At 38.0% G+C, this 15,066-nt stretch overlaps 1 pseudogene; it reads right to left on the bottom strand.

The window, feature by feature from the left end:
* LOC141511857 (calcium-activated chloride channel regulator 1-like) overlaps positions 1 to 4,489 on the bottom strand; it is a 36,349-nt pseudogene extending 31,860 nt beyond the window's left edge.
* Between the last annotated feature and the right edge of the window lie 10,577 nt (positions 4,490 to 15,066).

The following is a 15,066-nucleotide window of genomic DNA, read 5'->3' as shown; positions in this document are numbered from 1 at the left end:
GCAAGTAGAATCTGCTCTAGACCCCGAATCTTCCTGACTGGAGCCAGCGCTCTATCCCGTAGGTCACATTCCCTCTGGATCACCAGTATTCCCTCCTAAAACATACATGTACAACTAGAAACAGTGCAAATGGATACACGTGTGCTCATACTAGGGCAAAAGAGGGCAGGCCTCCTGTCTCCCTCCATCCTTGGGGGATACGAGGTACAGGGGTAGAGATTGCAATCTCTCATTGGTCTCTTCATCCAACTGCTCGAATCACATTATACACACAGTTTATTCACTCCACCCAGGTTTTTGCTGATACTAACATTATTATAGATCTCTGTAAGATTGACAAAGCCATAATATATTTATAAATATGCGTGTATAGTTATATATGTTATACTGTTTATAGTTTTATATTTAAGCATTTTATTATAAATATATTTTATAAATTTCCATTATTTGTTTTTGTATTGAGTTGTTTCAGTCATGTCTGACTTTTCCTGATCCCATTTGGAGTGCATTGCCATTTTCTTCTCTGGCTCATTTTAACAGGTGAGGAAACTGAGGCAAACAGGGTTAAGGATTTGCCCAAAGTCACACAGCTAGTAAGAAACTGAGACTGAAGTTGAACTCAAGTCCTCCTGACTCCAGGATTGGCACTTTATCTACTGTGCTACCAAGTTGTTCACACTATATTTAAATGTTTTATAAAAATTCAATTGATTTTCACAATTATCTCTCAGGATAGAGATCACTGATATTAATAATGATATGATAATATTTATTTAACACTATAAAGTGTGCAAATATCTCATGTGATCATCATGACTACCATGAAGGTAGATGCTATTATTACTCCCATTTTACAGATGAAGAAACAGAGACTAAGAGAGGCTGAGTGACTCGTCCACAGTCATGCAGCTAGTTTGTGTCTTGAAACAATTTTGAATTCAAGTCTTTCTAGCCCAGCCCTCAAATACTATACCTCCTAGCTTCCTCACTGAAAGAATTATTATCATCTTCTTAAAAATGAGAAAATTGAGGCTAAGAAATGTAAATCAACTTTCTTAAGCTAAGATCATGGTTAGTCTACAGAGAGATCAGTTTGAATCCAAGTTTCCGCCCTCCAACGCAGCCCTTTCTATGACCCCACATTACCTCTAATTCTTGTCTAGCTATATCTCCATGATCCTGTATCTATGTGGTTATTGGGGTTGGACTTTATACTCTTATCCCGATATAATTTCATTGTATTAGATTGAGCCCATCATTTCAGTATGTTGAGATAATGTGGATTCCAATCCATCATCCTGCATATGAACAACCCCTCCCAGCTTTGTTCCCTCTGTTGACTTCCATGACGTCATACAAACATCTTTGGAACTCTTCTTTTGGAACTGTCTTGTGACCCCATGTGGCTTGTTGGGACAGTAAATGACGTAGTGGGGAAAAGAAAGCATTAGCATAGAATTCAGAAAATCTAAGTTTGAATCCTCAATTTACCACTAATTTACCAATGTGATCCCAGATTATTCAGTCTTCTTTTTACATATATATGTGTATATTTATACCAATATATAAAATTTCATATATTTATCTTCTATATATAGTTGTATCTTTCATATATATATGTCTTATATATATGTATGTGTCCTTTACATACATATATATGTGTGTGTGTGTGTGTGTGTGTGTGTGTGTGTGTATGTGTGTATGTGTGTGTATGTGGTGTGTGTCTTTTTTATACTCTCCAGACCTCATGTATAAAAAATAGATGTTACACTGGAAGCTCTCTAACATTGCTTGGGTTCTAAATTTTGATCATATTATGGACTCTGGAGGTGGTTCCCTGAATCCCTATGACCACATACTGGAGAAATAGAGAAAGTTATGACATAGATTGGCAGAGACAGTTCTGGTAGAGAAGTGGACAAGGGAAAGAAGATGCACATTTTGAGTGCCTAATGGGAGCTTCTAAAGTCATAGGCAATTTGGGAAAGCTAATATCCTGACACATCCCTTGATTTCTAGAACCTGTCCTTCCAGAGACTGCTATGAGCAGACAGTCTTCTCTGGGGAGATTTTTCTTCCCTTGGATGAGCAAATCACAGAGTGCCCTTTGTTGTTGTTGCTCAGTTGTTTCAGTCGTGTCTGATACTTCATGACCCCAGTTGGGGTTTTCTTCACAAAGATACTGCAGTGATTTGCCATTCCCTTCTCCAATTCATTTTACAGATGAGGAAACAGGGCCAAACAGGGTGACGTGACTTGTCCAGGGTCACACTGCAAGTCACTATCTAAGGCTGGATTTGAACTCATGAAGACAAGTCTGTCTTCCTCTATAAACAACTGTGTCACCTCACTACCCATAGAGTTCCCTAATTTTTGTTTATCCTGTCATCTAAAATAATATGTATGGCTTCTCCAATTACTGTTTATATGTTTGCTTTGCTACTCAAGTTCACATGATATCAGTGATTATCTTTTGTATAAGTATATAGTGGAAGGACACAATAAACTGGCCAAGATAAAATGAACTCTTATCTGCTAAGTCTAGAATGGGATTTCCTCCTACCTAGAGTGATTAAGGAGAGTGGTTTTTATCTTTAACCTCCAAAAGAATGTTATGCATCTCCTGTAATAGCGAGATACAATCCAACTCCAAGATCCCTCTTGAAGATAGGAGAGTGAAGGAGCTGAACCCAAGGTCTGTCTTGCTTCCCCTTGTCACTCTCAATTCCCTTCTCAGGTTCCCTCACTCCTCCCCCAGGGGCTTCACAGGAGTCAGTAGAGGGTGGCATCATCTATGTTGGCATGAGCCATTGGCTTGCAGTTAGGAAAGAGGATAGAGGTCAGCTAGTCTACAAGGCTACAGTAAGAACTAGTAAGGAAGGCAGTGGCCTCCAGGAGAAGGAGCAGAGATCTGGGGCAAAGGAAAGACTAGATAACAAGGCTCTTCCATGAGTGCTGGACCTGAGGATCTGGCCAGGGATGTACTAGCATTGCCTAGACCTTGAGGGCTGAAGAGAATAAGCAGAACAGGAGAACAGAAGAGGGGGCAGAATTAGAGCAGAACAAAGAAGGCAAGAACCAAGATATCAAGTCAAGGAGGAATGTAGGACTGTGGCAGAGAAGAGACCACTGCTGACTTGGGGATACGACCACCTTAGATTCTTCCTAGGATCATAGCCTGCTGGTCCTAGGACCTGATGCTTTCTGGATGAAGATGCTTCTCCAACCTCAAGCAGTGTTTGATGTCCAAACCTGCCAGGGCACGACGAGCAGTTAGGCAATGGATCACCTAATACCCACTTTTGTGTTTTCCACCTCTCAGCCCACCCTATCTCTTTTCAAATAGATGGTGGTTCATTTCACACAAATTCTCCACCCAATCCTTTAAGAATTGAAATTATTTTCTATAAACTCAATTCCTGACTTCAGTTCAAATTTTATTTATGAAGTATCCCCCTTGGTGTTTTCACTCCACTTCTGTTTCTTTTCCTAGGTACAGGGGTTGTAGTTTGCCAGGAAACATTCAGTCCCTGTGAGGTCTACTGAGAGCAAGATTAGATCTCAATCCCCAGAATACTAGTTAGATGGATGGATGGATGGATGGATAGAAAGAGATAGAAGAGAGATGAGAGTTAGATAGATAGATGATGGATGGATGAATGGAAGGAAGGAAGGAAAGAAAAAAGAAAAAAAGAAAGATGATAGAGAGATGATGATGATGATGGTGATGATGATGATGATGATGATGATGATGATGATAGACAGCCAGATGGAAGGAAGGAAAGAAAGAAAAAGAAAGAAAGGAAGAAAGAAAGAAAGAAAGAAAGAAAGAAAGAAAGAAAGAAAGAAAGAAAGAAAGAAAGAAAGAAAGAGAGAGAGAGATAGATGATAGATAGATAGATAGATAGATAGATAGATAGATAGATAGATAGACAGACAGATACTAATCTAAGTACAGAGAAGTTACCAGCACATGGACTTAGGTAATAGAGGGAACAAAACAAGACCAAATTACTGGGCTTGGGATACAAGATGGGTAGAGAATGGGTGTTGTTCATAAAATACAATGCTAATAGAATCAAGAAATGAGGTCAGTGTGAGACTAGCAGTACTGAATTCTTGATACTGAGCTATCTGAGATATCTACATACATACATATATATACATATATACATACATATGTCTCACTAAATAGAATTCAATACCTTAGGTGTGGACTGACAAGCAAAAGAGAGTGGAAGCATCACCTGCTATATTCTGGACATTACATTTGTATTAATGTAGCCTTAGATCTCCCTCACCCTGGGGAGTAGGCTACTTCCAGATTTGGGGTGGAGCTAAAGCTTTTGTTAGAGAGGTCAGGAAGTGTTAGGTGACCACAACTGGAAAGATGGCAGGACAGGGCATGAGACCACAGTTGGAAGGATCCAAGAACAAGGAACCAGGCCACAGCTGGAAGGATATAGGTGCAAGGAACTGGGCCAGTCATTACGAACCCCACATCAGTCACACCCTGTTACATCACCATTTAGCACTGATCCATTTCTAACTCTCAAACTAAAATCTTAACATGGTCCTCATACTCAGTGCTTCCCCCATCCTCCAACTCTTAGACTGTTTACTTGTCTCTCTCTTCTCTACCCCTCCAAATCAACCTAATCTGAATTCTTATATGAACAATAGTTCATATCTAATTTCTTGATAATGCTAATTTGTCCATTCTATGGGCTTCTTTTTGGCTGCAGTTGACTTCCTGGCAGCCTAGACATTTTATGGTCAGGGGGGCTTCAATGCTGTCCTCACTAATAATCACTCACAGTAAGTCTTTTGATTTCCTCCTGCATGACTGGAGCTGAGTCTCTCACTTTCCCTACTACTCCAAGCTCATAGAGCAAAACTAGAGGAATGTCAGAGTCAGCTTGACTTGTTCAGTTGTTTTCAGCCATATCTATTGGGTTTTCTTGGCAGAGATACTGTAGTGGTTTGTGAGGAAACTGAGGCAAATAACATAAAGCCACTTGCCCAGGATCATATAGCTAGTAAGTGTCTGAGGTCAGATTTGAACTCAGATAAATGAGCCTTCCTGACTCCTGGGCATTATGGCAACACCTTGCTGACTTACTTCATTACAAATACATTGCCTCCTTCCCCCCCCACCCATCTGCATGACTTCTTGGAAGCTCTTTTTATTCCTCTCTTGTTATTGCACTCACTGGCAGGAACTGATTGCTGATTCATTGGCTGCTCTAAAATGACTCAACTCTCCTGAAGTTCTCTCCCCTACAATTAATGAGATCTTAGGACATTTAAAGAGAGATCTATGGTCTGGGACAGAGGAAATGACATTTAAATGATCAGAAAGTCAGCATCCACTATCCCAAATCCTGGAAACACAAAAGGGGAGGGAGGAAAGGAAACAGCACCTACTTTGTGGTAGGGACTATGCTAAATCTCATTTACTCATCACAACTCTATGAGGTTTGTGCTATTACTCCCATTTTACAGTTGAGGAAATCGGGACACAGAGGTTAAGAGACTTACCCAGGTCTCAGTCACAAAACTGATAAGCATCAATGCTGTCCCTAGCTGCCCTCAAACTTATATTCTATTAGGGAAGAAAAATATATATATATATATATAGAGAGAGAGAGAGAGGTCTATACAAATTTAGAATATAAAAAATAAATATAAGGTAATTAGAGAAGAACACAAGCATCTGGGGGGTGGGGTTGGAGGGGTTTAAGAATGGAAGAGGCATTTGAGCAGATCTTTAAGAATAAAAGAAGATTCTAAGGAACAGAGATGTCACCCAAGAGTTGGTAATGGATGATGAAGCTGCAACTTGGCATCTGATCCCATCATAGTGTCCCAGTGTGGGTCTGTGTAAGGTTTAGGGGAGCCTTGGTACAGTCTAAGACCTCCTCATGTCCTGGTCTTCAGTCTCTCACTAGATCCTAGACTGTTCTATGCAGCATACATCCTGACTCAACTCATCTCCAGAGTCCACAGTCTCTCTATTCGGAACTGGGCTAGACAAAGACTCACTGTAACTTTTTAATCTGGATTTTCCCATTAAGATTCCATCTACTACATTTTCTAGATCTTATGGGAGAAGTTGTGAAGAGAAACTCACTCGGTTGCTTCCTGTCACTCCACCAACTTGACTCTACCTCCAGGTTGATTGTATTTTGACAGGAAGGACACGACAAGTTCTCAGTATAGAAGTCTGTACCATTTTGCTGTCTGTACAATCACATAATTCATTAATTGAATCAAAGGTCTAAGCAAATACTAAATTAGAAGAATAAAAATGAGAAGCTACAATGTGACTGAGGCAATTTCAACCTGAACTATTTGAACAAGCAATTTATGCCTTCCAAAATCAAAATAGATAAGCAAACAGAAATCTACAAGATGATAAGTGTTTTCCAAACAAGTTTAACTGATATAAAACAAACCAAAAGAGTCTAGATATCACCTCAGGCTACAAACAATAGATCTCTTTGCCAAAGTAGAAACATGGCAGCCAAGGACAACAGCCATTCGGGCAACCAGGTATGGTTGAAAAAAACTGAGTTTCAACCTGGAAAAGAAAAGATTCAAGAGAAGATGTGACTATCTTCAAATATTTAAACTGTTGGAACATGAAAGGAAAGAACTAGCAGCAATGAAAAGAAATTGTAAAGAGATAAATGTCAGCCTCATTTTATTTTTATATAAATATTTTGTTTTCCAATTATATACAATAATAGTTTCTACAAATCATTTTTTTGGTCAAGGTTTTGAATTTTAAAAATTTTCCACCTCCCACCATTCCTTCCCTCCTCCTCCCAACAGAAGGCAATCTGATAGTCCTTACATTTGTTCCATGATATGCAAAGATCGAGATTGAATTTGTTGAGAGAAAAAAACACATCCTTAAGGAAGAAAATATTAGCGATAACAAATCTGGGTAAAACAAAAGATAATTTTTTTTAATGGAGAGCAATAATCTTTGTTCTTCAGTTCTTTCTCTGGATACAGATTGCATTCTCAATCATATATCTAAAATTTTCCCTGATTATTGCACTGATGGAGTAAGCAAGTCTATCAAGGTTGACCATCACCCCATGTTGTTATGTTGTACAATGTTCTTCTGGCTCTGCTCATCTCACTATATATTCATATAGGTTTTTCCAGATTTCTCTGAGATACCACCCCTCCTGATTTCTAATAGAACAATAGTATTCCATCACATACATAAACCACAATTTGTTCAGCCATTCCCCAATTGATGTGCATCCCCTTAATTTCCAATTCTTTGCCACCACAAATATGACTTCTATGAATATTTTTGTACATGGAAGTTTTTACCCTTTTTCATAATCTCTTCAGGCTACAGACCCAGTAGTGGTATTGCTGGATCAAAGGGTATGCACATTTTTATTGTCCTTTGGCCACAATTTCAAATTGCTCTCCAGAAAGGTTAAATCAGTTTACAACTCCACCAACAATGTATCAGTATCCCAGATTTCCCATATACCCTCTAATGTCGATCATTATTCTTTCTGGTCATATTAGCCAATCTGAGAGCTGTCATGAAGTGGTACCTCAGAGACTGTCAACTTCATCTTAGTGAAAATGTACTAATAATTAGAGCTTTTCTAAAGTGAAATAGGCATCCTGGGGAAGTGATGAGTTCCTCATCCTTGGGAGTCTTCATGTAAAGATGTAAAAATCTTCATGAAAACATGATCATTTGTTAGGAATGGTCTAATAAAGATTTCTTATGGATATGGTTGAGTCAGATGGCCCCTAAAGACCTTTCTGTGATTTTATAATTCTGGGTAGCTCCTTTCACCTTCTATGGTGTCCATATAGGAGAAAGAGCACCCTGGAAGTGAGAGCTTCCAACTCCTCTCATTCATTTTTCAGGATATACCTGAGATGCACCCTTGTCACTACCACTGCTTCTCTTTTTCTTGCTACATCCACTGAATTGGATCAAATTCTGATCCTTTCAAAACTCTCCCAGAACTGTGACTGATTCCTGACAACCCTTCATACCCCTGGAATTATAACATTCACCTCACTAGAAGTGAATTCATTTGTAATCTAGGAAGATGGGGGGAATGTTTTTCCTTCTGCTCAGCTGTTGATTGGCCAGGTTCTTAGTGTTACCTGGGAATCATCCTTATCATTCCTTAGAACATAAAAAGCTGCTTTTCCTCGGAGAGACTAACCCCACCCTCCTTAGGAAGAGCCTCAACATTTCACCTAAACTTGAAAAGTTTCCAAGTCTTCCCTTCCTTCCCTAAGTCCCATTCTTCCACCTCCCACCTCCACACATAGGTCCTGATTCTCTTCTTCAGATTCTTTTTCCTCTTTGCATTCCCCTTGAAGCCCTTCTTCCTCATATCAATGAATTACAATCTCTGAATCCTGATTAGTTACTATATCTTATATTTCTGTCTCATCTTCCTAACTTGATTGTAAATTCATTGAGTCAAGGACCATGTCTCATGGTTGTTTGCATTTCTGCCCCACCCTCAACCTCTATATCATAGAATACATTTAGTAATGCTGATTTGCTGTTTTAATGAACTGTCTTTTGCCTTTCTTAGTACCCTCAGGTTTTAATAGTAGGTTTTAATTAATACAAATAAATGCAAAAAAGGATAAGAAGGTTTAAAAAGTGTTCTTAGTAATCTAGAATTTAACATTGCATCTTCATTTGGGAATATAATCTCAAACTTTCCATACCCTACCTTTTCATGCACCAGCAAACTATCAGCAGAAGGAAGGGTGTGACTGCCATGAGTCATTTAAATATAGAGTAAAACAATGTAAGCCAACCTGTTTTTGTTTTCTTCTTAAAAATGAGAATCTGAAGTATGAAAGCAATAGAACTTTGACTAAAATGCAAATCATAAGCTTTGTGAAGGTAGGGACTAGCTTTCTTTTTTTCTACTTATATCTCTGTGCCTGATACAAAGTAGAAACTTAATAAATATTAACCATTGACTATCCTTTCTAGGAGCCTAGGATTTGTAATTTTTTGCAATTCTGCAACTTTATTTTTTTTTGTTTTGTGTGTTATTCTTTCCATTTATATTAGTGTGGTCATTGTGAATATTGGTCTCTTGTCTCTACTTGCCATTGCATCACTTCATGCTTTTCTATATTCATCTATATTCATTGTTATTTCTTATAGCATAGTATTATCCCATTACGTTCATGTACCTTAAATGTTTAGACATTCCCCAGTCAGTGGACATATAATTTGTTTAAATTTCTTTGATAGGTGGCACAGTGGACAGAACCCTGAGTGGGAATCAGGAAGCTTCATCTTCCTGTGTTCAAATCTGAACTCAGACACTTGCTAGCTCTGTGACACTAGGCAAGTCACTTAACCCTTTTGGCCTTAGTTTTGTCTTCTAGAAAAATTAACCAGTGAATGAAATAGCAGATTCTTCAAAGTATTTTGCCAAGAAAACAATTTAACAATAATGACATTTCTTTTATATCAAAAAAAAGTATTTGGCACATATTAAACCTTTCCTTTTTGTCAATGACCTCCTCATTGTATATGATTAGCACTGAAATCTCTGGGTGTGTTAAAGAGTGTGGCTTTTTTAGTCATTTTTGCATAATTCTAAATTATTTCCAGAATGGCTGGACCAATTTGAAGCTCCACCAACAATATATTAGTCTGTTTTTACAAAATGCCTCCAAAATGATTTCTATCTTTTGTCATCTTTACTAATAGACTCAGTATGAGTGAGGTGAAACCTTGTGTTTGTTTTGATTTTCATTTCCATTTTATTGATGAATTGGATCATTCCTTCACATTATGCAATCTCCCAATTTTTAGTCTAACTTTATGTCAATGCTCAGTGAACCATTAACAAAGTTATGTTGAGGGGCAGCTAGGTGGCGCAGTGGATAGAGCACTGGCCTTGGAGTCAGGAATACCCTGCCTCAGACACTTAATAATTACCTAGCCATGTGGCCTTGGGCAAGTCACTTAACCTCACTGCCCTGCAAAAAAAAAAACTAAAAAAAAAAACCACAAAGTTATGTTGAAGAACTATAGAATTTTGAGACTAATAAGCAACCTCAGTGGCCATCTAGTTCAACCATTCACAAACATATGAGCCACTTCAACATCCAGCCATCCTTCCACTTTTGGGGAGTTCTCTTTGCTAGGTGGCATTTCCTGATGAAAGCCCTTAAAGTGGTCTCCTTGCAACTTCTCCCCATTGTTTTATGGTTCCAACAATCCTTCTTCTCCATGGGAGTCCTTTGGATAAGAAACATTTTCCCCTCCAAATCTTCTCTAAGATATCTCCATCCTTCCACTGATCCTTATGGACCTAAAGTCCTTCACTTTCTGGTTGATATCCTCTGGATCATTGTCTTTCTTAAGTTGTAGTGAACAGAACCAAGCACAATACTTCAATGAACTGGTTTGGAAGTCTGGAAGACCTGAATTGAAATCCAGCTTCAGATACTTAACTAGCTGTGTGACCCTGGATAAATGATTTAACTCCCAGGGCTTTCTATACCCCACAAAAAAAAGGGCAGATTGCAGAGGCATCATCGTCTCCATCAGTCCCAGAAGTTATACTTCTTTTAACTTGACCCAAGATGTCATTGGCTTTTTAGCTGCTACACTACACTGCTAACTCATATTAAGCTTTTTAGTTCACTAAAATCTCAAGTTTCGTTTTTCTTTGTTTCCAATCCTGTACTTGTGAAGTTGACATTTGGAACCCAAGAATAAATTTACATTTATTCCTTTTGAATTAGATTCAACTCAGAGCTCCAACCTGTCAAGTTCTTTTGGAATCCTAACTGTTTTTCAGTTATTCCCAACATAGTATCATATGCAAATAATAATAAGAATGCCATCTCTGCCTTTATCTAAGTCACTGAGAAAAATACTAAAGCACACGAGGCTAAGCATAGATTCATGAGTTCCTCCACGGGAGAGCTTTTGTTCCTGAACTATTAATGATTGTTCTTGGAGTCTGGACATCCAATTAGTTTTAGTCCATTGAATATAATCTAGTCCCTATCTCCCTGTCTTCTCCACAGGAATAACAGAAGAAACTTTATCCAAAGTCTTACTAAAATCTAGATAAACTTCATTCTTCTCATCTATAATTTTAGCAACCTTATCAAAAAAATGAATTACAGTATGTCTCTTCTTAAAGAAGTCATTCTGTCTCTTTGGAATCACTTCTTTTCTTTCTAAATACCAATTATCTACATAATGATCTTTTCTAGAGGTTTTGTAAGCCTCGATATCAATGCTGACCTCAACTTTACAGAGGTTGTCTGCCCATTTTCAATCTTGAAGTAATAATCCCATAATCTTTCAGACAATGCTAACAATGGATTAGTTATCACATTTGCCGATTTTTTTCAGTGCCCAAGGATGTAATTCAAATCTGACCTAGGTAACTTAAGTATATCAAGAGCAATTAGGTGCTCTCTTACTCTTAATCAATAAATCAATAAATATTGATTAATTGTTAGGTGCTAGCATGGCATACAAGTACAAAGAGCTAAATAATTTCTACTCATATGGAGTTCACATTTTAATGAGGAAAAAATATAGATAAAATATATACAATATAAATATAGATTTAACAATACAAATGTATGCAAACTAGTTCAATGAAAGATAATTTTGAAGAAAGACATCATGCCAGAAATGATGTTTAAGTGGTATTATAAAAGACAACATAAGATAGAGGTAAGTAAGGTTGTAATGCATATAGGATAGTGATTGATTGACCGATGCAAGACACAGAGACAAAAGATTAAGTGGCAGATAGGAGGAATAAAGAGAAGACAAATTTAATAGGATCCCAGTATATAACAAAGGTAGAGGAGGGGAAGTAATATTCAGAAAAGATAGGAAGATATTTTGAGGTTAGGTTATATAGAGTTTTCGAAGGTAAACAGAGAAATTTATGCTCTATCCTGATTTTTTTTAATAGTTTTGAGTTCCAAATTCTATCCTTCCTTCTTCAGCTTCTTTGAACTCTCCCTGAGATGATAAGCAATCCAATATAGGTTATACATGTGCAATCACATAAAACATATTAGCCATTTTGAACACAAAGTCTCAAATTTAAAAAAAAGAATGAAAGAAAGTGAAAATAGTATGCTTCAGTCTGTATTCAAACAAAATTGGTTTTTTCTCTGGAGGCAATGTGTATGCTTCATCATAAGTTCTTTGGGGTTGACTAGAATTGTTGTATTGCTGAGAATAAGTCATTTACAGTTTTCCCATGTACAATATTGCTATTACTGAGTACAATGTTCCCCTAGTTCTGTTCACTTTACTTTGCATCAATTCATGTAAGGCTTTCCAGTTTTTTCTGAAATTCTCCTGCTTGTCATTTCTTATAGTACAATAATAATCCATTGCAATCATACCACAGCTTGTTGAGTCATTCGCCTGTAGATGAGCATTCCTTTGATTTTCAATTCTTAGCCACCACAAAAAGAGCTGCTATGAATATTTTGTACAAATAGGTCCTTTCCCCTTATCCTAGAGACCATAGGGAGTTATGGATGTTAAGTGATGAGTCACATGGTCAGATCTGAATTTAAGGAAAATAATTTTGGCATTAGTGTGCAAGACAACCTAGAGCGGAGACAGAAAGGTGGAAGATAATCATGAAGCTGTTGCAATAGTCTAGGTGAGAGGTGATGAATGGTGGCTATGTGGGTAAAGAGGAAGGTTCAGATATAAAAGATGTTATGAAGAGTAAAAGAAAGATTTAGTACCTTATTGAATATGCTGGGTGAAAGTGATTGAGGAATAGAGGATAATTAGAAGCTATGACCCTAGGAGATTGAGAAGATGATGTTGCCTTAGACAGAAATCAGAGAATCTCAAAGAGGGAAAGATAAGCATTCAGTTTTAGAAACGTTGAGTTTAAGGTGTCTCTGAGTCATCCATTTTGAAATTCCTAATAGACAACTGGGGATGTGGACCAGGAGCTTAGGAGAGAGAGCAGTCTATAAGGAATCATCTGCATAGAGATGATAGTTAAACCTATAGGAACTGATGAGGATCCCATGAGAGACAGTGTAGCCCCAGCACAGAAATTTGGAGAAAACTCACAATTTGGAGCCATATCAAGGATCGTGAGCCAACAAAAGGAAACCAAAAAAAGAGCAATTAGAAAGACAGGAATGATCTGAGAGATAATCCTCCGGAAAACCAGAGGAGAGAGTATTCTGGAAGATAAGGTAGACAACAATGAGGAATGCAGGAGAGAGGCCAAGAACAGGCCTGAGAAAGGACTCTCAATCAAGAGATACAAAAGTAACTTTGGAAAAGGAAGCTTCAATTGATTGGTGAGGTCAAGAGGTTGAAAAGTAATTAAGTGGAGAAAGCATGGACATAGAAAAAGTAGGCAGTTTGGATTTTTTTTAAATAGCAGTTTGCTTGAGAAAGATGAGTGATAGGGGCTAATTGCAGGGATGATAGGAGCTAATGAAAGTTTAAGGGGGATTTGGCCTTTTTTTAAGTAGTATATAAGGAAAGGTTAAACATTTCACAGTGAGCAGCTTTGAGGATGCAATCTGGTAGAGAGGACAGGAGGGGATATGATCAAAGGCATCCATAGAAGAGCTAGCCTTGGCAGTGAGGAGGATCACCTCATCTGGGACTGAAGAGAGAAAGGAAATTATGAAATATGATGTCAAGGTGTTTTGAGATGAAGAGAATGGTCACATCTGTAGAGGATTGCAGGTAAACATGTGTGTGTGTGCGTGTGTGTGTGTGTCCCATGTGGGCTATTTGTGTCCACAAGAGTCAGTCCAGAAATGACTCCCAGGCAATAAATAGGTATCTCTAGAGTATTCTCTGCTCACCCTTCCCCAAGAGAGATTGAATCCAGCAAGGAAAGGAACTAGAGGTTAAATGTAAAAGGCTGGCCTCTCTATTCTCCTGGGAGAAATGAGGGCAAGGTGCCATACTAAAATTATAACTATCCACCTGCATAAATAATGTTAGTCTGGGGGGGATAATTTTTAGGTTCAAACTGTACTCTGGATTTTTATCCCTTAATGGAAAAATGCCCCAAGCTACATATTCAAGACTTGACTGCCTTCCCTAAATGCCAGTTATATAAAGACCACTCATAGAGAATAGCCAATAAACCTATTCATCCAAAATGATAGCAAACAGAAATCAGAGAAGCTATAAAAAGCTAAACAACACATAAAGTGAATGAAATTTCCCAAAGGGAATAAGATATCTCAGCTCAAACTAAAGAGAAAATCCCAGATCTCATCCAAAAAGAAATTTCTCTAGGTCTTTGGTGTCCTTTTTTCTGCAGAGATCTCTCCTTGAAGAGCATCTGGAATTATTAAGTATCTTCTCCCTCAAAGTTGAAGACCATCATTTCTCTTTTCTCGAGCTCTATTTCCCTGTAACTAAGTAGCTTTGAGAAATACATTGCCACCAATTAGGCAAGTTTTAGAAAAAAATGGACTTTCAGATTTCCTTTAGTGAAGTAAAAGAGAAGATTTTCTGCACAGAGACAAAGACAGACAGAGATAGAGACAGAAAGCACAGGGCAGGGGGAGGAGGGAGAAATATGAGAAGCTTCATAATGGAAAAGAAGGCTTGAAATAGCTTCTGGAATGAGTGAGATAAGAAAACAATTAAGGAGCATAACAGGACTGCCTTGCAGCAGACTTGGTTATTGACTCCATTAGTCATTTTTATTTTATTATTTCCAATGCAAAGGTCATTCTACTTTTGGGGGGGGGGTGGTCAGAAGGAAAGAAGGAATAGCTGGCATACCAGCAAAGAAGCAAAGAAGAATTGAGCAGCATTTCCTTCCCTCTTTTCTGTTAACATTGCCCTAGTCACCCAAAGCAAAGGTCTTTTCCTTTCTTGGCTCCTATTCTTTCTCCCAATGTAACTTAACAAATAAACAAACACCTTTTTGTTATCTATAGCTCCTCTCACCTGGCTCAGCTCATTCTGAGGTTAGCCCTTGGGACTCTGTGCAATGCTATTAAAGTGATCTCCTGCTCCCTGGCCTTGCA

This window comes from Macrotis lagotis, chromosome 2, assembly GCF_037893015.1.
Source record: "Macrotis lagotis isolate mMagLag1 chromosome 2, bilby.v1.9.chrom.fasta, whole genome shotgun sequence".
Lineage (NCBI taxonomy): Eukaryota > Metazoa > Chordata > Mammalia > Peramelemorphia > Peramelidae > Macrotis > Macrotis lagotis.
This window is presented reverse-complemented; position numbering and strand designations above follow the sequence as displayed.